Genomic DNA, 24,361 nt, shown 5'->3' on the forward strand with positions numbered 1-24,361 from the left:
TGGGAGACTTGTTATGCTGATGGGCGGGATGTAAATTGCCAACAGACACTCCGGAGAAGTGTATGGTGTTTCCTGAAACATCTAAAAAACAAAGCAACAGAGCCTAGGGCACTTCCACTTATGGTCCTATAGCTTAGGGAAATTAAAATCAAAAAGACACAGCCACCCCAAAGTTTGGGACGCCTCTGTTTACAAGAACCTCGTTTACCGTACAAGTTCAATATCACAGAAAGTGAAAAATGGATAAAGAACTTGTGGTACTTACGTACAATGCAATATCACTCAGCAATGAAATCTATGTCATCAGGCCCGTGGCAGCATAATGAGTGGATTCAGGTACGATGATTCTAACTGAAATAAGTCACACAGAAAAAGAAACATCATAAGATATCAGTAATACACGGAATGGAAACTTGGCTACACAGGAACTGAATTACAGAACAGAACAGGGTCTCAAATTTAGAAAGCCAACTTATGCTTGCTTAAGGGGAAAGGTGAGTTGGGGTGCTGCATAAAACCAGAGATTGAAATGAGCACAGATAAAGTTCCTTAAGCCAAATATGGAATAGACAAGAGCTACTCCTTGCTCAACGAAATGGACTCAACAACGCATATTAAACGCCTAAGAATGTACCTGACTAGTAAGTATCTTAAAACCTATGGATTGCTATGTCTCCAAAAGAGAATCAAGCGTGTGTACAGGGGCATAAACGCAGCAGTGATAGGATTGGAGAGGTTCGGTGAGCAAATGAAGACCCTTTGAAGTCATATTGCATGGTACCCATTCCACGGGTCTCAACTCTGCAGGTTTCAGGTATTCTTCCTTCAGCTAAAACATGCATGTGGAACCTAGAGTATGATCAACCATGTGATCGGGAGACGTGTTCAAATATGTCTCAGTTTTTGTACCCTGGTACTCGGGTGCAACATTCCAGACGCTTTACTAACACTCTCCTGACTTCAGAGTCAATCCCTTAAATCTCCTGTTTGGCCCAGTTTGCAATTTCTGCGGAAGATGAACAGGAATAGCGAGAACCAATGAGAGACTAGCTGGAGGTGTCTGGACGGGCAAATTTAACTCTCATTTCCCACCAGGAAGAGGAAATAACCAAAGGCTCAGCGTGCCGTGCCGGATCCAGATTAGGGCCTGAAGCCATCCTGCGGTGTTGCGGCCAGGTCACAAGAAAGCGAGTTGAAGAAAGGAGCTCAGGGGCACTGTAATTCACAAACCTGCAGAGTTATAAATGACAGCTATCGTCCAAAAATAGACTGAAGTAAGGCTGCCAAGAGGACTTGAAAGTGGGGCAGAATTGCAGGAAACCGATTTCAGGAGGTAGACTGGAATTGCATTGAAAGCATAGGAAAAGAGGCAGAACGTCCACAATGATGCACTTGGCCAAAAAGGGCGTATGCGTTTTTTCCTGAATATATTCAGGAAAAAACGCATACGCCCTTTTTGGCCAACCAAGCAAGCTTGCAAAGGAAATCTGCACTACAATGAAGTCTCACTTCCCCCCGGTCAAAAGGGCCATCTGAAAAAAGGGTAAAATCCAGAAAGGCAGGACAGGCCATGGAGAACTGGGAGCCTTGTTATGCTGAAGGGCGGGATGTAAATTGCCAACAACCACTCGGGAGAAGTGTATGGTGTTTCCTGAAACATCTAAAAAACAAAGCAACAGAACCTAGGGCACTTCCACTTATGGTCCTATAGCTTAGGGAAATTAAAATCAAAAAGACACAGCCACCCCAAAGTTTGGAACGGCTCTGTTTACAAGAACCTCGTTTACAGTACAAGTTCAACATCGCAGAAAGTGAAAAATGGGTAAAGAAGTTGTGGTATTTACTTACAAAACAATATCACTCAGCAATGAAATCTGTGTCATCAGGCCCTTAGCAGCACAATGAGTGGATTCAGGTATGATGATTCTAACTGAAATAAGTCACACAGAAAAAGAAACATCATAAGATATCAGTAATACACGGAATGTAAACTTGGCTACACAGGAACTGAATTACAGAACAGAACAGTGTCTCAAATTTAGAAAACCAACTTATGCTTGCTTAAGGGGAAAGGTGAGTTGGGGTGCTGCATAAAACCAGAGATTGAAATGAGCACAGATAAAATTCCTTAAGCCAAATATGGAATAGACAAGAGCTACTCCTTGCTCAACGAAATGGACTCAACACCGCATATTAAACGCCTAAGAATGTACCTGACTAGTAAGTATCTTAAAACCTATGGATTGCTATGTCTCCGAAAGAGAATCAAGCATGTGTACAGGGGCATAAACGCAGCAGTGATAGGATTGGAGAGGTTCGTGAGCAAATGAAGACCCTTTGAAGTCATATTGCATGGTACCCATTCCACGGGTTTCAACTACCCAGGTTTTAGGTATTCTTCCTTCAGCTAAAACATGCATGTGGAACCTAGAGTATGATCAACCATGTGAACGGGAGACGTGTTCAAATATGTCCCAGTTTTCGTACCCTGGTACTCAGGTGCAACATTCCAGACGCTTTACTAACACTCTCCCCACTTGGAGAGTCAGCGCCTTTAACCTCCTGTTTGGCCCAGTTTGCAATTTCTGCGGAAGATGAACAGGAATAGCGAGAACCAATGAGAGACTAGCTGGAGGTGTCTGGACGGGCAAATTTAACTCTCATTTCCCACCAGGAAGAGGAAATAACCAAAGGCTCAGCGTGCCGTGCCGGATCCAGATTAGGGCCTGAAGCCATCCTGCGGTGTTGCGGCCAGGTCACAAGAAAGCGAGTTGAAGAAAGGAGCTCAGGGGCACTGTAATTCACAAACCTGCAGAGTTATAAATGACAGCTATCGTCCAAAAATAGACTGAAGTAAGGCTGCCAAGAGGACTTGAAAGCGGGGCAGAATTGCAGGAAACCGATTTCAGGAGGTAGACTGGAATTGCATTGAAAGCATAGGAAAAGAGGCAGAACGTCCACAATGATGCACTTGGCCAAAAAGGGCGTATGCGTTTTTTCCTGAATATATTCAGGAAAAAACGCATACGCCCTTTTTGGCCAACCAAGCAAGCTTGCAAAGGAAATCTGCACTACAATGAAGTCTCACTTCCCCCCGGTCAAAAGGGCCATCTGAAAAAAGGGTAAAATCCAGAAAGGCAGGACAGGCCATGGAGAACTGGGAGCCTTGTTATGCTGAAGGGCGGGATGTAAATTGCCAACAACCACTCGGGAGAAGTGTATGGTGTTTCCTGAAACATCTAAAAAACAAAGCAACAGAACCTAGGGCACTTCCACTTATGGTCCTATAGCTTAGGGAAATTAAAATCAAAAAGACACAGCCACCCCAAAGTTTGGAACGGCTCTGTTTACAAGAACCTCGTTTACAGTACAAGTTCAACATCGCAGAAAGTGAAAAATGGGTAAAGTAGTTGTGGTATTTACTTACAAAACAATATCACTCAGCAATGAAATCTGTGTCATCAGGCCCTTAGCAGCACAATGAGTGGATTCAGGTATGATGATTCTAACTGAAATAAGTCACACAGAAAAAGATACATCATAAGATATCAGTAATACACGGAATGTAAACTTGGCTACACAGGAACTGAATTACAGAACAGAACAGTGTCTCAAATTTAGAAAACCAACTTATGCTTGCTTAAGGGGAAAGGTGAGTTGGGGTGCTGCATAAAACCAGAGATTGAAATGAGCACAGATAAAGTTCCTTAAGCCAAATATGGAATAGACAAGAGCTACTCCTTGCTCAACGAAATGGACTCAACACCCCATATTAAACGCCTAAGAATGTACCTGACTAGTAAGTATCTTAAAACCTATGGATTGCTATGTCTCCGAAAGAGAATCAAGCATGTGTACAGGGGCATAAACGCAGCAGTGATAGGATTGGAGATGTTCGGTGAGCAAATGAAGACCCTTTGAAGTCATATTGCATGGTACCCATTCCACGCGTTTCAACTACCCAGGTTTAAGGTATTCTTCCTTTAGCTAAAACATGCATGTGGAACCTAGAGTATGATCAACCATGTGATCGGGAGACGTGTTCAAATATGTCTCAGTTTTCGTACCCTGGTACTCGGGTGCAACATTCCAGACGCTTTACTAACACTCTCCCGACTTGGAGAGTCAGTCCCTTTAACCTCCTGTTTGGCCCAGTTTGCAATTTCTGTGGAAGATGAACAGGAATAGCGAGAACCAATGAGAGACTAGCTGGAGGTGTCTGGATGGGCAAATTTAACTCTCATTTCCCACCAGGAAGAGGAATTAACCAAAGGCTCAGCATGCCGTGCCGGATCCAGATTAGGGCCTGAAGCCATCCTGCGGTGTTGCGGCCAGCTCAAAAGAAAGCGAGTTGAAGAAAGGAGCTCAGGGGCACTGTAATTCACAAACCTGCAGAGTTATAAATGACAGCTATCGTCCAAAAATAGACTGAAGTAAGGCTGCCAAGAGGACTTGAAAGCGGGGCAGAATTGCAGGAAACCGATTTCAGGAGGTAGACTGGAATTGCATTGAAAGCATAGGAAAAGAGGCAGAACGTCCACAATGATGCACTTGGCCCAAAAGGGCGTATGCGTTTTTTCCTGAATATATTCAGGAAAAAACGCATACGCCCTTTTTGGCCAAACAAGCAAACTTGCAAAGGAAATCTGCACTACAATGAAGTCTCACTTCCCCCCGGTCAAAAGGGTCATCTGAAATAGTGTAAAATCCAGAAAGGCAGGACAGGCCATGGAGAACTGGGAGCCTTGTTATGCTGATGGGCGGGATGTAAATTGCCAACAGACACTCGGGAGAAGTGTATGGTGTTTCCTGAAACATCTAAAAAACAAAGCAACAGAGCCTAGGGCACTTCCACTTATGGTCCTATAGCTTAGGGAAATTAAAATCAAAAAGACACAGCCACCCCAAAGTTTGGGACGCCTCTGTTTACAAGAACCTCGTTTACCGTACAAGTTCAATATCACAGAAAGTGAAAAATGCATAAAGAACTTGTGGTACTTACGTACAATGCAGTATCACTCAGCAATGAAATCTATGTCATCAGGCCCGTAGCAGCATAATGAGTAGATTCAGGTACGATGATTCTAACTGAAATAAGTCACACAGAAAAAGAAACATCATAAGATATCACTAATACACGGAATGGAAACTTGGCTACACAGGAACTGAATTACAGAACAGAACAGGGTCTCAAATTTAGAAAACCAACTTATGCTTGCTTAAGGGGAAAGGTGAGTTGGGGTGCTGCATAAAACCAGAGATTGAAATGAGCACAGATAAAATTCCTTAAGCCAAATATGGAATAGACAAGAGCTACTCCTTGCTCAACGAAATGGACTCAACACCGCATATTAAACGCCTAAGAATGTACCTGACTAGTAAGTATCTTAAAACCTATGGATTGCTATGTCTCCGAAAGAGAATCAAGCATGTGTACAGGGGCATAAACGCAGCAGTGATAGGATTGGAGAGGTTCGTGAGCAAATGAAGACCCTTTGAAGTCATATTGCATGGTACCCATTCCACGGGTTTCAACTACCCAGGTTTTAGGTATTCTTCCTTCAGCTAAAACATGCATGTGGAACCTAGAGTATGATCAACCATGTGAACGGGAGACGTGTTCAAATATGTCCCAGTTTTCGTACCCTGGTACTCAGGTGCAACATTCCAGACGCTTTACTAACACTCTCCCCACTTGGAGAGTCAGCGCCTTTAACCTCCTGTTTGGCCCAGTTTGCAATTTCTGCGGAAGATGAACAGGAATAGCGAGAACCAATGAGAGACTAGCTGGAGGTGTCTGGACGGGCAAATTTAACTCTCATTTCCCACCAGGAAGAGGAAATAACCAAAGGCTCAGCGTGCCGTGCCGGATCCAGATTAGGGCCTGAAGCCATCCTGCGGTGTTGCAGCCAGGTCACAAGAAAGCGAGTTGAAGAAAGGAGCTCAGGGGCACTGTAATTCACAAACCTGCAGAGTTATAAATGACAGCTATCGTCCAAAAATAGACTGAAGTAAGGCTGCCAAGAGGACTTGAAAGCGGGGCAGAATTGCAGGAAACCGATTTCAGGAGGTAGACTGGAATTGCATTGAAAGCATAGGAAAAGAGGCAGAACGTCCACAATGATGCACTTGGCCAAAAAGGGCGTATGCGTTTTTTCCTGAATATATTCAGGAAAAAACGCATACGCCCTTTTTGGCCAACCAAGCAAGCTTGCAAAGGAAATCTGCACTACAATGAAGTCTCACTTCCCCCCGGTCAAAAGGGCCATCTGAAAAAAGGGTAAAATCCAGAAAGGCAGGACAGGCCATGGAGAACTGGGAGCCTTGTTATGCTGAAGGGCGGGATGTAAATTGCCAACAACCACTCGGGAGAAGTGTATGGTGTTTCCTGAAACATCTAAAAAACAAAGCAACAGAACCTAGGGCACTTCCACTTATGGTCCTATAGCTTAGGGAAATTAAAATCAAAAAGACACAGCCACCCCAAAGTTTGGAACGGCTCTGTTTACAAGAACCTCGTTTACAGTACAAGTTCAACATCGCAGAAAGTGAAAAATGGGTAAAGTAGTTGTGGTATTTACTTACAAAACAATATCACTCAGCAATGAAATCTGTGTCATCAGGCCCTTAGCAGCACAATGAGTGGATTCAGGTATGATGATTCTAACTGAAATAAGTCACACAGAAAAAGATACATCATAAGATATCAGTAATACACGGAATGTAAACTTGGCTACACAGGAACTGAATTACAGAAAGAACAGTGTCTCAAATTTAGAAAACCAACTTATGCTTGCTTAAGGGGAAAGGTGAGTTGGGGTGCTGCATAAAACCAGAGATTGAAATGAGCACAGATAAAGTTCCTTATGCCAAATATGGAATAGACAAGAGCTACTCCTTGCTCAATGAAATGGACTCAACACCCCATATTAAACGCCTAAGAATGTACCTGACTAGTAAGTATCTTAAAACCTATGGATTGCTATGTCTCCGAAAGAGAATCAAGCATGTGTACAGGGGCATAAACGCAGCAGTGATAGGATTGGAGATGTTCGGTGAGCAAATGAAGACCCTTTGAAGTCATATTGCATGGTACCCATTCCACGCGTTTCAACTACCCAGGTTTAAGGTATTCTTCCTTTAGCTAAAACATGCATGTGGAACCTAGAGTATGATCAACCATGTGATCGGGAGACGTGTTCAAATATGTCTCAGTTTTCGTACCCTGGTACTCGGGTGCAACATTCCAGACGATTTACTAACACTCTCCCGACTTGGAGAGTCAGTCCCTTTAACCTCCTGTTTGGCCCAGTTTGCAATTTCTGTGGAAGATGAACAGGAATAGCGAGAACCAATGAGAGACTAGCTGGAGGTGTCTGGATGGGCAAATTTAACTCTCATTTCCCACCAGGAAGAGGAATTAACCAAAGGCTCAGCATGCCGTGCCGGATCCAGATTAGGGCCTGAAGCCATCCTGCGGTGTTGCGGCCAGCTCAAAAGAAAGCGAGTTGAAGAAAGGAGCTCAGGGGCACTGTAATTCACAAACCTGCAGAGTTATAAATGACAGCTATCGTCCAAAAATAGACTGAAGTAAGGCTGCCAAGAGGACTTGAAAGCGGGGCAGAATTGCAGGAAACCGATTTCAGGAGGTAGACTGGAATTGCATTGAAAGCATAGGAAAAGAGGCAGAAGGTCCACAATGATGCACTTGGCCAAAAAGGGCGTATGCGTTTTTTCCTGAATATATTCAGGAAAAAACGCATACGCCCTTTTTGGCCAACCAAGCAAACTTGCAAAGGAAATCTGCACTACAATGAAGTCTCACTTCCCCCCGGTCAAAAGGGTCATCTGAAATAGTGTAAAATCCAGAAAGGCAGGACAGGCCATGGAGAACTGGGAGCCTTGTTATGCTGATGGGCGGGATGTAAATTGCCAACAGACACTCGGGAGAAGTGTATGGTGTTTCCTGAAACATCTAAAAAACAAAGCAACAGAGCCTAGGGCACTTCCACTTATGGTCCTATAGCTTAGGGAAATTAAAATCAAAAAGACACAGCCACCCCAAAGTTTGGGACGCCTCTGTTTACAAGAACCTCGTTTACCGTACAAGTTCAATATCACAGAAAGTGAAAAATGCATAAAGAACTTGTGGTACTTACGTACAATGCAGTATCACTCAGCAATGAAATCTATGTCATCAGGCCCGTAGCAGCATAATGAGTAGATTCAGGTACGATGATTCTAACTGAAATAAGTCACACAGAAAAAGAAACATCATAAGATATCACTAATACACGGAATGTAAACTTGGCTACACAGGAACTGCATTCCAAAACAGAACAGGGTCTCAAATTTAGAAAACCAACTTATGCTTGCTTAAGGGGAAAGATGAGTTGGGGTGCTGCATAAAACCAGAGATTGAAATGAGCACAGATAAAGTTCCTTAAGCCAAATATGGAATAGACAAGAGCTACTCCTTGCTCAACGAAATGGACTAAACACCGCATATTAAACGCCTAAGAATGTACCTGACTAGTAAGTATCTTAAAACCTATGGATTGCTATGTCTCCGAAAGAGAATCAAGCATGTGTACAGGGGCATAAATGCAGCAGTGATAGGATTGGAGAGGTTCGGTGAGCATATGAAGACCCTTTGAAGTCATATTGCATGGTACCCATTCCACGGGTTTCAACTACCCAGGTTTTAGGTATTCTTCCTTCAGCTAAAACATGCATGTGGAACCCAAGTATGATCAACCATGTGAACGGGAGACGTGTTCAAATATGTCTCAGTTTTCCTCCCCTGGTACTCGGGTGCAACATTCCAGACGCTTTACTAACACTCTCCCCACTTGGAGAGTCAGCGCCTTTAACCTCCTGTTTGGCCCAGTTTGCAATTTCTGCGGAAGATGAACAGGAATAGCGAGAACCAATGAGAGACTAGCTGGAGGTGTCTGGACGGGCAAATTTAACTCTCATTTCCCACCAGGAAGAGGAAATAACCAAAGGCTCAGCGTGCCGTGCCAGATCCAGATTAGGGCCTGAAGCCATCCTGCTGTGTTGCGGCCAGGTCACAAGAAAGCGAGTTGAAGAAAGGAGCTCAGGGGCACTGTAATTCACAAACCTGCAGAGTTATAAATGACAGCTATCGTCCAAAAATAGACTGAAGTAAGGCTGCCAAGAGGACTTGAAAGCGGGGCAGAATTGCAGGAAACCGATTTCAGGAGGTAGACTGGAATTGCATTGAAAGCATAGGAAAAGAGGCAGAACGTCCACAATGATGCACTTGGCCAAAAAGGGCGTATGCGTTTTTTCCTGAATATATTCAGGAAAAAACGCATACGCCCTTTTTGGCCAACCAAGCAAGCTTGCAAAGGAAATCTGCACTACAATGAAGTCTCACTTCCCCCCGGTCAAAAGGGCCATCTGAAAAAAGTGTAAAATCCAGAAAGGCAGGACAGGCCATGGAGAACTGGGAGCCTTGTTATGCTGAAGGGCGGGATGTAAATTGCCAACAACCACTCGGGAGAAGTGTATGGTGTTTCCTGAAACATCTAAAAAACAAAGCAACAGAACCTAGGGCACTTCCACTTATGGTCCTATAGCTTAGGGAAATTAAAATCAAAAAGACACAGCCACCCCAAAGTTTGGAACGGCTCTGTTTACAAGAACCTCGTTTACAGTACAAGTTCAACATCGCAGAAAGTGAAAAATGGGTAAAGAAGTTGTGGTATTTACTTACAAAACAATATCACTCAGCAATGAAATCTGTGTCATCAGGCCCTTAGCAGCACAATGAGTGGATTCAGGTATGATGATTCTAACTGAAATAAGTCACACAGAAAAAGAAACATCATAAGATATCAGTAATACACGGAATGTAAACTTGGCTACACAGGAACTGAATTACAGAACAGAACAGTGTCTCAAATTTAGAAAACCAACTTATGCTTGCTTAAGGGGAAAGGTGAGTTGGGGTGCTGCATAAAACCAGAGATTGAAATGAGCACAGATAAAATTCCTTAAGCCAAATATGGAATAGACAAGAGCTACTCCTTGCTCAACGAAATGGACTCAACACCGCATATTAAACGCCTAAGAATGTACCTGACTAGTAAGTATCTTAAAACCTATGGATTGCTATGTCTCCGAAAGAGAATCAAGCATGTGTACAGGGGCATAAACGCAGCAGTGATAGGATTGTAGAGGTTCGTGAGCAAATGAAGACCCTTTGAAGTCATATTGCATGGTACCCATTCCACGGGTTTCAACTACCCAGGTTTTAGGTATTCTTCCTTCAGCTAAAACATGCATGTGGAACCTAGAGTATGATCAACCATGTGAACGGGAGACGTGTTCAAATATGTCCCAGTTTTCGTACCCTGGTACTCAGGTGCAACATTCCAGACGCTTTACTAACACTCTCCCCACTTGGAGAGTCAGCGCCTTTAACCTCCTGTTTGGCCCAGTTTGCAATTTCTGCGGAAGATGAACAGGAATAGCGAGAACCAATGAGAGACTAGCTGGAGGTGTCTGGACGGGCAAATTTAACTCTCATTTCCCACCAGGAAGAGGAAATAACCAAAGGCTCAGCGTGCCGTGCCGGATCCAGATTAGGGCCTGAAGCCATCCTGCGGTGTTGCGGCCAGGTCACAAGAAAGCGAGTTGAAGAAAGGAGCTCAGGGGCACTGTAATTCACAAACCTGCAGAGTTATAAATGACAGCTATCGTCCAAAAATAGACTGAAGTAAGGCTGCCAAGAGGACTTGAAAGCGGGGCAGAATTGCAGGAAACCGATTTCAGGAGGTAGACTGGAATTGCATTGAAAGCATAGGAAAAGAGGCAGAACGTCCACAATGATGCACTTGGCCAAAAAGGGCGTATGCGTTTTTTCCTGAATATATTCAGGAAAAAACGCATACGCCCTTTTTGGCCAACCAAGCAAGCTTGCAAAGGAAATCTGCACTACAATGAAGTCTCACTTCCCCCCGGTCAAAAGGGCCATCTGAAAAAAGGGTAAAATCCAGAAAGGCAGGACAGGCCATGGAGAACTGGGAGCCTTGTTATGCTGAAGGGCGGGATGTAAATTGCCAACAACCACTCGGGAGAAGTGTATGGTGTTTCCTGAAACATCTAAAAAACAAAGCAACAGAACCTAGGGCACTTCCACTTATGGTCCTATAGCTTAGGGAAATTAAAATGAAAAAGACACAGCCACCCCAAAGTTTGGAACGGCTCTGTTTACAAGAACCTCGTTTACAGTACAAGTTCAACATCGCAGAAAGTGAAAAATGGGTAAAGAAGTTGTGGTATTTACTTACAAAACAATATCACTCAGCAATGAAATCTGTGTCATCAGGCCCTTAGCAGCACAATGAGTGGATTCAGGTATGATGATTCTAACTGAAATAAGTCACACAGAAAAAGAAACATCATAAGATATCAGTAATACACGGAATGTAAACTTGGCTACACAGGAACTGAATTACAGAACAGAACAGTGTCTCAAATTTAGAAAACCAACTTATGCTTGCTTAAGGGGAAAGGTGAGTTGGGGTGCTGCATAAAACCAGAGATTGAAATGAGCACAGATAAAGTTCCTTAAGCCAAATATGGAATAGACAAGAGCTACTCCTTGCTCAACGAAATGGACTCAACACCCCATATTAAACGCCTAAGAATGTACCTGACTAGTAAGTATCTTAAAACCTATGGATTGCTATGTCTCCGAAAGAGAATCAAGCATGTGTACAGGGGCATAAACGCAGCAGTGATAGGATTGGAGATGTTCGGTGAGCAAATGAAGACCCTTTGAAGTCATATTGCATGGTACACATTACACGGGTTTCAACTACCCAGGTTTTAGGTATTCTTCCTTCAGCTAAAACATGCATGTGGAACCCAGAGTATGATCAACCATGTGATCGGGAGACGTGTTCAAATATGTCTCAGTTTTCGTACCCTGGTACTCGGGTGCAACATTCCAGATGCTTTACTAACACTCTCCCGACTTGGAGAGTCAGTCCCTTTAACCTCCTGTTTGGCCCAGTTTGCAATTTCTGTGGAAGATGAACAGGAATAGCGAGAACCAATGAGAGACTAGCTGGAGGTGTCTGGATGGGCAAATTTAACTCTCATTTCCCACCAGGAAGAGGAATTAACCAAAGGCTCAGCATGCCGTGCCGGATCCAGATTAGGGCCTGAAGCCATCCTGCGGTGTTGCGGCCAGCTCAAAAGAAAGCGAGTTGAAGAAAGGAGCTCAGGGGCACTGTAATTCACAAACCTGCAGAGTTATAAATGACAGCTATCGTCCAAAAATAGACTGAAGTAAGGCTGCCAAGAGGACTTGAAAGCGGGGCAGAATTGCAGGAAACCGATTTCAGGAGGTAGACTGGAATTGCATTGAAAGCATAGGAAAAGAGGCAGAAGGTCCACAATGATGCACTTGGCCAAAAAGGGCGTATGCGTTTTTTCCTGAATATATTCAGGAAAAAACGCATACGCCCTTTTTGGCCAACCAAGCAAACTTGCAAAGGAAATCTGCACTACAATGAAGTCTCACTTCCCCCCGGTCAAAAGGGTCATCTGAAATAGTGTAAAATCCAGAAAGGCAGGACAGGCCATGGAGAACTGGGAGCCTTGTTATGCTGATGGGCGGGATGTAAATTGCCAACAGACACTCGGGAGAAGTGTATGGTGTTTCCTGAAACATCTAAAAAACAAAGCAACAGAGCCTAGGGCACTTCCACTTATGGTCCTATAGCTTAGGGAAATTAAAATCAAAAAGACACAGCCACCCCAAAGTTTGGGACGCCTCTGTTTACAAGAACCTCGTTTACCGTACAAGTTCAATATCACAGAAAGTGAAAAATGCATAAAGAACTTGTGGTACTTACGTACAATGCAGTATCACTCAGCAATGAAATCTATGTCATCAGGCCCGTAGCAGCATAATGAGTAGATTCAGGTACGATGATTCTAACTGAAATAAGTCACACAGAAAAAGAAACATCATAAGATATCACTAATACACGGAATGTAAACTTGGCTACACAGGAACTGCATTCCAAAACAGAACAGGGTCTCAAATTTAGAAAACCAACTTATGCTTGCTTAAGGGGAAAGATGAGTTGGGGTGCTGCATAAAACCAGAGATTGAAATGAGCACAGATAAAGTTCCTTAAGCCAAATATGGAATAGACAAGAGCTACTCCTTGCTCAACGAAATGGACTAAACACCGCATATTAAACGCCTAAGAATGTACCTGACTAGTAAGTATCTTAAAACCTATGGATTGCTATGTCTCCGAAAGAGAATCAAGCATGTGTACAGGGGCATAAATGCAGCAGTGATAGGATTGGAGAGGTTCGGTGAGCATATGAAGACCCTTTGAAGTCATATTGCATGGTACCCATTCCACGGGTTTCAACTACCCAGGTTTTAGGTATTCTTCCTTCAGCTAAAACATGCATGTGGAACCCAAGTATGATCAACCATGTGAACGGGAGACGTGTTCAAATATGTCTCAGTTTTCCTCCCCTGGTACTCGGGTGCAACATTCCAGACGCTTTACTAACACTCTCCCCACTTGGAGAGTCAGCGCCTTTAACCTCCTGTTTGGCCCAGTTTGCAATTTCTGCGGAAGATGAACAGGAATAGCGAGAACCAATGAGAGACTAGCTGGAGGTGTCTGGACGGGCAAATTTAACTCTCATTTCCCACCAGGAAGAGGAAATAACCAAAGGCTCAGCGTGCCGTGCCGGATCCAGATTAGGGCCTGAAGCCATCCTGCTGTGTTGCGGCCAGGTCACAAGAAAGCGAGTTGAAGAAAGGAGCTCAGGGGCACTGTAATTCACAAACCTGCAGAGTTATAAATGACAGCTATCGTCCAAAAATAGACTGAAGTAAGGCTGCCAAGAGGACTTGAAAGCGGGGCAGAATTGCAGGAAACCGATTTCAGGAGGTAGACTGGAATTGCATTGAAAGCATAGGAAAAGAGGCAGAACGTCCACAATGATGCACTTGGCCAAAAAGGGCGTATGCGTTTTTTCCTGAATATATTCAGGAAAAAACGCATACGCCCTTTTTGGCCAACCAAGCAAGCTTGCAAAGGAAATCTGCACTACAATGAAGTCTCACTTCCCCCCGGTCAAAAGGGCCATCTGAAAAAAGTGTAAAATCCAGAAAGGCAGGACAGGCCATGGAGAACTGGGAGCCTTGTTATGCTGAAGGGCGGGATGTAAATTGCCAACAACCACTCGGGAGAAGTGTATGGTGTTTCCTGAAACATCTAAAAAACAAAGCAACAGAACCTAGGGCACTTCCACTTATGGTCCTATAGCTTAGGGAAATTAAAATCAAAAAGACACAGCCACCCCAAAGTTTGGAACGGCTCTGTTTACAAGAACCTCGTTTACAGTACAAGTTCAACATCGCAGAAAGTGAAAAATGGGTAAAGAAGTTGTGGTATTTACTTACAAAACAATATCACTCAGCAATGAAATCTGTGTCATCAGGCCCTTAGCAGCACAATGAGTGGATTCAGGTATGATGATTCTAACTGAAATAAGTCACACAGAAAAAGAAACATCATAAGATATCAGTAATACACGGAATGTAAACTTGGCTACACAGGAACTGAATTACAGAACAGAACAGTGTCTCAAATTTAGAAAACCAACTTATGCTTGCTTAAGGGGAAAGGTGAGTTGGGGTGCTGCATAAAACCAGAGATTGAAATGAGCACAGATAAAATTCCTTAAGCCAAATATGGAATAGACAAGAGCTACTCCTTGCTCAACGAAATGGACTCAACACCGCATATTAAACGCCTAAGAATGTACCTGACTAGTAAGTATCTTAAAACCTATGGATTGCTATGTCTCCGAAAGAGAATCAAGCATGTGTACAGGGGCATAAACGCAGCAGTGATAGGATTGTAGAGGTTCGTGAGCAAATGAAGACCCTTTGAAGTCATATTGCATGGTACCCATTCCACGGGTTTCAACTACCCAGGTTTTAGGTATTCTTCCTTCAGCTAAAACATGCATGTGGAACCTAGAGTATGATCAACCATGTGAACGGGAGACGTGTTCAAATATGTCCCAGTTTTCGTACCCTGGTACTCAGGTGCAACATTCCAGACGCTTTACTAACACTCTCCCCACTTGGAGAGTCAGCGCCTTTAACCTCCTGTTTGGCCCAGTTTGCAATTTCTGCGGAAGATGAACAGGAATAGCGAGAACCAATGAGAGACTAGCTGGAGGTGTCTGGACGGGCAAATTTAACTCTCATTTCCCACCAGGAAGAGGAAATAACCAAAGGCTCAGCGTGCCGTGCCGGATCCAGATTAGGGCCTGAAGCCATCCTGCGGTGTTGCGGCCAGGTCACAAGAAAGCGAGTTGAAGAAAGGAGCTCAGGGGCACTGTAATTCACAAACCTGCAGAGTTATAAATGACAGCTATCGTCCAAAAATAGACTGAAGTAAGGCTGCCAAGAGGACTTGAAAGCGGGGCAGAATTGCAGGAAACCGATTTCAGGAGGTAGACTGGAATTGCATTGAAAGCATAGGAAAAGAGGCAGAACGTCCACAATGATGCACTTGGCCAAAAAGGGCGTATGCGTTTTTTCCTGAATATATTCAGGAAAAAACGCATACGCCCTTTTTGGCCAACCAAGCAAGCTTGCAAAGGAAATCTGCACTACAATGAAGTCTCACTTCCCCCCGGTCAAAAGGGCCATCTGAAAAAAGGGTAAAATCCAGAAAGGCAGGACAGGCCATGGAGAACTGGGAGCCTTGTTATGCTGAAGGGCGGGATGTAAATTGCCAACAACCACTCGGGAGAAGTGTATGGTGTTTCCTGAAACATCTAAAAAACAAAGCAACAGAACCTAGGGCACTTCCACTTATGGTCCTATAGCTTAGGGAAATTAAAATCAAAAAGACACAGCCACCCCAAAGTTTGGAACGGCTCTGTTTACAAGAACCTCGTTTACAGTACAAGTTCAACATCGCAGAAAGTGAAAAATGGGTAAAGAAGTTGTGGTATTTACTTACAAAACAATATCACTCAGCAATGAAATCTGTGTCATCAGGCCCTTAGCAGCACAATGAGTGGATTCAGGTATGATGATTCTAACTGAAATAAGTCACACAGAAAAAGAAACATCATAAGATATCAGTAATACACGGAATGTAAACTTGGCTACACAGGAACTGAATTACAGAACAGAACAGTGTCTCAAATTTAGAAAACCAACTTATGCTTGCTTAAGGGGAAAGGTGAGTTGGGGTGCTGCATAAAACCAGAGATTGAAATGAGCACAGATAAAGTTCCTTAAGCCAAATATGGAATAGACAAGAGCTACTCCTTGCTCAACGAAATGGACTCAACACCCCATATTAAACGCCTAAGAATGTACCTGACTAGTAAGTATCTTAAAACCTATGGATTGCTATGTCTCCGAAAGAGAATCAAGCATGTGTACAGGGGCATAAACGCAGCAGTGATAGGATTGGAGATGTTCGGTGAGCAAATGAAGACCCTTTGAAGTCATATTGCATGGTACACATTACACGGGTTTCAACTACCCAGGTTTTAGGTATTCTTCCTTCAGCTAAAACATGCATGTGGAACCCAGAGTATGATCAACCATGTGATCGGGAGACATGTTCAAATATGTCTCAGTTTTCGTACCCTGGTACTCGGGTGCAACATTCCAGATGCTTTACTAACACTCTCCCGACTTGGAGAGTCAGTCCCTTTAACCTCCTGTTTGGCCCAGTTTGCAATTTCTGTGGAAGATGAACAGGAATAGCGAGAACCAATGAGAGACTAGCTGGAGGTGTCTGGATTGGCAAATTTAACTCTCATTTCCCACCAGGAAGAGGAATTAACCAAAGGCTCAGCGTGCCGTGCCGGAACCAGATTAGGGCCTGAAGCCATCCTGCGGTGTTGCGGCCAGCTCAAAAGAAAGCGAGTTGAAGAAAGGAGCTCAGGGGCACTGTAATTCACAAACCTGCAGAGTTATAAATGACAGCTATCGTCCAAAAATAGACTGAAGTAAGGCTGCCAAGAGGACTTGAAAGCGGGGCAGAATTGCAGGAAACCGATTTCAGGAGGTAGACTGGAATTGCATTGAAAGCATAGGAAAAGAGGCAGAACGTCCACAATGATGCACTTGGCCAAAAAGGGCGTATGCGTTTTTTCCTGAATATATTCAGGAAAAAACGCATACGCCCTTTTTGGCCAACCAAGCAAGCTTGCAAAGGAAATCTGCACTACAATGAAGTCTCACTTCCCCCCGGTCAAAAGGGTCATCTGAAAAAAGGGTAAAATCCAGAAAGGCAGGACAGGCCATGGAGAACTGGGAGCCTTGTTATGCTGAAGGGCGGGATGTAAATTGCCAACAACCACTCGGGAGAAGTGTATGGTGTTTCCTGAAACATCTAAAAAACAAAGCAACAGAACCTAGGGCACTTCCACTTATGGTCCTATAGCTTAGGGAAATTAAAATCAAAAAGACACAGCCACCCCAAAGTTTGGAACGGCTCTGTTTACAAGAACCTCGTTTACAGTACAAGTTCAACATCGCAGAAAGTGAAAAATGGGTAAAGAAGTTGTGGTATTTACTTACAAAACAATATCACTCAGCAATGAAATCTGTGTCATCAGGCCCTTAGCAGCACAATGAGTGGATTCAGGTATGATGATTCTAACAGAAATAAGTCACACAGAAAAAGAAACATCATAAGATATCAGTAATACACGGAATGTAAACTTGGCTACACAGGAACTGAATTACAGAACAGAACAGTGTCTCAAATTTAGAAAGCCAACTTATGCTTGCTTAAGGGGAAAGGTGAGTTGGGGTGCTGCATAAAACCAGAGATTGAAATGAGCACAGATAAAGTTCCTTAAGCCAAATATGGAATAGACAAGAGCTACTCCTTGCTCAACGAAATGGACTCAACACCACATATTAAACGCCTAAGAATGTACCTGACTAGTAAGTATCTTAAAACCTATGGATTGCTATGTCTCCGAAAGAGAATCAAGCATGTGTACAGGGGCATAAACGCAGCAGTGATAGGATTGGAGATGTTCGGTGAGCAAATGAAGACCCTTTGAAGTCATATTGCATGGTACCCATTCCACGCGTTTCAACTACCCAGGTTTAAGGTATTCTTCCTTTAGCTAAAACATGCATGTGGAACCTAGAGTATGATCAACCATGTGATCGGGAGACGTGTTCAAATATGTCTCAGTTTTCGTACCCTGGTACTCTGGTGCAACATTCCAGACGCTTTACTAACACTCTCCCGACTTGGAGAGTCAGTCCCTTTAACCTCCTGTTTGGCCCAGTTTGCAATTTCTGTGGAAGATGAACAGGAATAGCGAGAACCAATGAGAGACTAGCTGGAGGTGTCTGGATGGGCAAATTTAACTCTCATTTCCCACCAGGAAGAGGAATTAACCAAAGGCTCAGCATGCCGTGCCGGATCCAGATTAGGGCCTGAAGCCATCCTGCGGTGTTGCGGCCAGCTCAAAAGAAAGCGAGTTGAAGAAAGGAGCTCAGGGGCACTGTAATTCACAAACCTGCAGAGTTATAAATGACAGCTATCGTCCAAAAATAGACTGAAGTAAGGCTGCCAAGAGGACTTGAAAGCGGGGCAGAATTGCAGGAAACCGATTTCAGGAGGTAGACTGGAATTGCATTGAAAGCATAGGAAAAGAGGCAGAACGTCCACAATGATGCACTTGGTCAAAAAGGGCGTATGCGTTTTTTCCTGAATATATTCAGGAAACAACGCATACGCCCTTTTTGGCCAACCAAGCAAACTTGCAAAGGAAATCTGCACTACAATGAAGTCTCACTTCCCCCCGGTCAAAAGGGCCATCTGAAAAAAGTGTAAAATCCAGAAAGGCAGGACAGGCCATGGAGAACTGGGAGCCTTGTTATGCTGATGGTCGGGATGAAAATTGCCAACAGACACTCCGGAGAAGTGTATGGTGTTTTCTGAAACATCTAAAAAACAAAGCAACAGAGCCTAGGGCACTTCCACTTATGGTCCTATAGCTTAGGGAAATTAAAATCAAAAAGACACAGCCACCCCAAAGTTTGGGACGCCTCTGTTTACAAGAACCTCGTTTACCGTACAAGTTCAATATCACAGAAAGTGAAAAATGCATAAAGAACTTGTGGTACTTACGTACAATGCAGTATCACTCAGCAATGAAATCTATGTCATCAGGCCCGTAGCAGCATAATGAGTAGATTCAGGTACGATGATTCTAACTGAAATAAGTCACACAGAAAAAGAAACATCATAAGATATCACTAATACACGGAATGTAAACTTGGCTACACAGGAACTGCATTCCAAAACAGAACAGGGTCTCAAATTTAGAAAACCAACTTATGCTTGCTTAAGGGGAAAGGTGAGTTGGGGTGCTGCATAAAACCAGAGATTGAAATGAGCACAGATAAAGTTCCTTAAGCCAAATATGGAATAGACAAGAGCTACTCCTTGCTCAACGAAATGGACTGAACACCGCATATTAAACGCCTAAGAATGTACCTGACTAGTAAGTATCTTAAAACCTATGGATTGCTATGTCTCCGAAAGAGAATCAAGCATGTGTACAGGGGCATAAACGCAGCAGTGATAGGATTGGAGAGGTTCGGTGAGCAAATGAAGACCCTTTGAAGTCATATTGCATGGTACCCATTCCACGGGTTTCAACTACCCAGGTTTTAGGTATTCTTCCTTCAGCTAAAACATGCATGTGGAACCCAAGTATGATCAACCATTTGATCGGGAGACGTGTTCAAATATGTCTCAGTTTTCGTACCCTGGTACTCGGGTGCAACATTCCAGACGCTTTACTAACACTCTCCCGACTTGGAGAGTCAGTCCCTTTAACCTCCTGTGTGGCCCAGTTTGCAATTTCTGTGGAAGATGAACAGGAATAGCGAGAACCAATGAGATACTAGCTGGAGGTGTCTGGATGGGAAATTTAACTCTCATTTCCCACCAGGAAGAGGAATTAACCAAAGGCTCAGCGTGCCGTGCCGGAACCAGATTAGGACCTGAAGCCATCCTGCGGTGTTGCGGCCAGCTCAAAAGAAAGCGAGTTGAAGAAAGGAGCTCAGGGGCACTGTAATTCACAAACCTGCAGAGTTATAAATGACAGCTATCGTCCTAAAATAGACTGAAGTAAGGCTGCCAAGAGGACTTGAAAGCGGGGCAGAATTGCAGGAAACCGATTTCAGGAGGTAGACTGGAATTGCATTGAAAGCATAGGAAAAGAGGCAGAACGTCCACAATGATGCACTTGGCCAAAAAGGGCGTATGCGTTTTTTCCTGAATATATTCAGGAAAAAACGCATACGACCTTTTTGGCCAACCAAGCAAACTTGCAAAGGAAATCTGCACTACAATGAAGTCTCACTTCTCCCCGGTCAAAAGGGCCATCTGAAAAAAGTGTAAAATCCAGAAAAGCAGGACAGGCCATGGAGAACTGGGAGCCTTGTTATGCTGATGGGCGGGATGTAAATTGCCAACAGACACTCGGGAGAAGTGTATGGTCTTTCCTGAAACATCTAAAAAACAAAGCAACAGAGCCTAGGGCACTTCCACTTATGGTCCTATAGCTTAGGGAAATTAAAATCAAAAAGACACAGCCACCCCAAAGTTTGGGACGCCTCTGTTTACAAGAACCTCGTTTACCGTACAAGTTCAATATCACAGAAAGTGAAAAATTCATAAAGAACTTGTGGTACTTACGTACAATGCAGTATCACTCAGCAATGAAATCTATGTCATCAGGCCCGTAGCAGCATAATGAGTAGATTCAGGTACGATGATTCTAACTGAAATAAGTCACACAGAAAAAGAAACATCATAAGATATCACTAATACACGGAATGTAAACTTGGCTACACAGGAACTGCATTCCAAAACAGAACAGGGTCTCAAATTTAGAAAACCAACTTATGCTTGCTTAAGGGGAAAGGTGAGTTGGGGTGCTGCATAAAACCAGAGATTGAAATGAGCACAGATAAAGTTCCTTAAGCCAAATATGGAATAGACAAGAGCTACTCCTTGCTGAACGAAATGGACTCAACACCGCATATTAAACGCCTAAGAATGTACCTGACTAGTAAGTATCTTAAAACCTATGGATTGCTATGTCTCCGAAAGAGAATCAAGCATGTGTACAGGGGCATAAAGGCAGCAGTGATAGGATTGGAGAGGTTCGGTGAGCAAATGAAGACCCTTTGAAGTCATATTGCATGGTACCCATTCCACGGGTTTCAACTACCCAGGTTTTAGGTATTCTTCCTTCAGCTAAAACATGCATGTGGAACCCAAGTATGATCAACCATGTGAACGGGAGACGTGTTCAAATATGTCTCAGTTTTCCTCCCCTGGTACTCGGGTGCAACATTCCAGACGCTTTACTAACACTCTCCCCACTTGGAGAGTCAGCGCCTTTAACCTCCTGTTTGGCCCAGTTTGCAATTTCTGCGGAAGATGAACAGGAATAGCGAGAACCAATGAGAGACTAGCTGGAGGTGTCTGGACGGGCAAATTTAACTCTCATTTCCCACCAGGAAGAGGAAATAACCAAAGGCTCAGCGTGCCGTGCCGGATCCAGATTAGGGCCTGAAGCCATCCTGCGGTGTTGCGGTCAGGTCACAAGAAAGCGAGTTGAAGAAAGGAGCTCAGGAGCACTGTAATTCACAAACCTGCAGAGTTATAAATGACAGCTATCGTCCAAAAATAGACTGAAGTAAGGCTGCCAAGAGGACTTGAAAGCGGGGCAGAATTGCAGGAAACCGATTTCAGGAGGTAGACTGGAATTGCATTGAAAGCATAGGAAAAGAGGCAGAAAGTCCACAATGATGCACTTGGCCAAAAAGGGCGTATGCGTTTTTTCCTGAATATATTCAGGAAAAAACGCATACACCCTTTTTGGCCAACCAAGCAAGCTTGCAAAGGAAATCTGCACTACAATGAAGTCTCACTTCCCCCCGGTCAAAAGGGCCATCTGAAAAAAGGGTAAAATCCAGAAAGGCAGGACAGGCCATGGAGAACTGGGAGCCTTGTTATGCTGAAGGGCGGGATGTAAATTGCCAACAACCACTCGGGAGAAGTGTATGGTGTTTCCTGAAACATCTAAAAAACAAAGCAACAGAACCTAGGGCACTTCCACTTATGGTCCTATAGCTTAGGGAAATTAAAATCAAAAAGACACAGCCACCCCAAAGTTTGGAACGGCTCTGTGTACAAGAACCTCGTTTACAGTACAAGTTCAACATCGCAGAAAGTGAAAAATGGGTAAAGAAGTTGTGGTATTTACTTACAAAACAATATCACTCAGCAATGAAATCTGTGTCATCAGGCCCTTAGCAGCACAATGAGTGGATTCAGGTATGATGATTCTAACTGAAATAAGTCACACAGAAAAAGAAACATCATAAGATATCAGTAATACACGGAATGTAAACTTGGCTACACAGGAACTGAATTACAGAACAGAACAGTGTCTCAAATTTAGAAAGCCAACTTATGCTTGCTTAAGGGGAAAGGTGAGTTGGGGTGCTGCATAAAACCAGAGATTGAAATGAGCACAGATAAAGTTCCTTAAGCCAAATATGGAATAGACAAGAGCTACTCCTTGCTCAACGAAATGGACTCAACACCCCATATTAAATGCCTAAGAATGTACCTGACTAGTAAGTATCTTAAAACCTATGGATTGCTATGTCTCCGAAAGAGAATCAAGCATGTGTACAGGGGCATAAATGCAGCAGTGATAGGATTGGAGAGGTTCGTGAGCAAATGAAGACCCTTTGAAGTCATATTGCATGGTACCCATTCCACGGGTTTCAACTACCCAGGTTTAAGGTATTCTTCCTTCAGCTAAAACATGCATGTGGAACCTAGAGTATGATCAACCATGTGATCGGGAGACGTGTTCAAATATGTCCCAGTTTTCGTACCCTGGTACTCGGGTGCAACATTCCAGATGCTTTACTAACACTCTCCCGACTTGGAGAGTCAGTCCCTTTAACCTCCTGTTTGGCCCAGTTTGCAATTTCTGCGGAAGATGAACAGGAATAGCGAGAACCAATGAGAGTCTAGCTGGAGGTTTCTGGATGGGCAAATTTATCTCTCATTTCCCACCAGGAAGAGGAATTAACCAAAGGCTCAGCATGCCGTGCCAGAACCAGATTAGGGCCTGAAGACATCCTGCGGTGTTGCGGCCAGGTCACAAGAAAGCGAGTTGAAGAAAGCAGCTCAGGGGCACTGTAATTCACAAACCTGCAGAGTTATAAATGACAGCTATCGTCCAAAAATAGACTGAAGTAAGGCTGCCAAGAGGACTTGAAAGCGGGGCAGAATTGCAGGAAACCGATTTCAGGAGGTAGACTGGAATTGCATTGAAAGCATAGGAAAAGAGGCAGAACGTCCACAATGATGCACTTGGCCAAAAAGGGCGTATGCGTTTTTTCCTGAATATATTCAGGAAAAAACGCATACGCCCTTTTTGGCCAACCAAGCAAGCTTGCAAAGGAAATCTGCACTACAATGAAGTCTCACTTCCCCCCGGTCAAAAGGGCCATCTGAAAAAAGTGTAAAATCCAGAAAGGCAGGACAGGCCATGGAGAACTGGGAGCCTTGTTATGCTGATGGGCGGGATGTAAATTACCAACAGACACTCAGGAGAAGTGTATGGTGTTTCCTGAAACATCTAAAAAACAAAGCAACAGAGCCTAGGGCACTTCCACTTATGGTCCTATAGCTTAGGGAAATTAAAATCAAAAAGACACAGCCACCCCAAAGTTTGGGACGCCTCTGTTTACAAGAACCTCGTTTACCGTACAAGTTCAATATCACAGAAAGTGAAAAATGCATAAAGAACTTGTGGTACTTACGTACAATGCAGTATCACTCAGCAATGAAATCTATGTCATCAGGCCCGTAGCAGCATAATGAGTAGATTCAGGTACGATGATTCTAACTGAAATAAGTCACACAGAAAAAGAAACATCATAAGATATCACTAATACACGGAATGTAAACTTGGCTACACAGGAACTGAATTACAGAACAGAACAGGTTCTCAAATTTAGAAAAGCAACTTATGCTTGCTTAAGGGGAAAGGTGAGTTGGGGTGCTGCATAAAACCAGAGATTGAAATGAGCACAGATAAAGTTCCTTAAGCCAAATATGGAATAGACAAGAGCTACTCCTTGCTCAACGAAATGGACTCAACACGGCATATTAAACGCCTAAGAATGTACCTGACTAGTAAGTATCTTAAAACCTATGGATTGCTATGTCTC

The 24,361-nt window shown here is 43.6% G+C and overlaps 1 long non-coding RNA gene across 2 annotated transcripts in view; it reads right to left on the reverse strand.

Moving 5' to 3' along the window:
- Window positions 1-23,960: 23,960 nt before the first annotated feature.
- Window positions 23,961-24,361, reverse strand: part of LOC307181412 — a 505,184-nt gene continuing 504,783 nt past the window's right edge. For both annotated transcript variants that reach the window (XR_013826727.1, XR_013826728.1), the window contains exon 8: window positions 23,961-24,032. This is a non-coding gene — a long non-coding RNA (uncharacterized lncRNA). The remainder of the gene's footprint in view (window positions 24,033-24,361) is intronic.

This window comes from Stenella coeruleoalba, assembly GCF_951394435.1.
Source record: "Stenella coeruleoalba genome assembly, contig: scaffold_195, whole genome shotgun sequence".
NCBI lineage: Eukaryota > Metazoa > Chordata > Mammalia > Artiodactyla > Delphinidae > Stenella > Stenella coeruleoalba.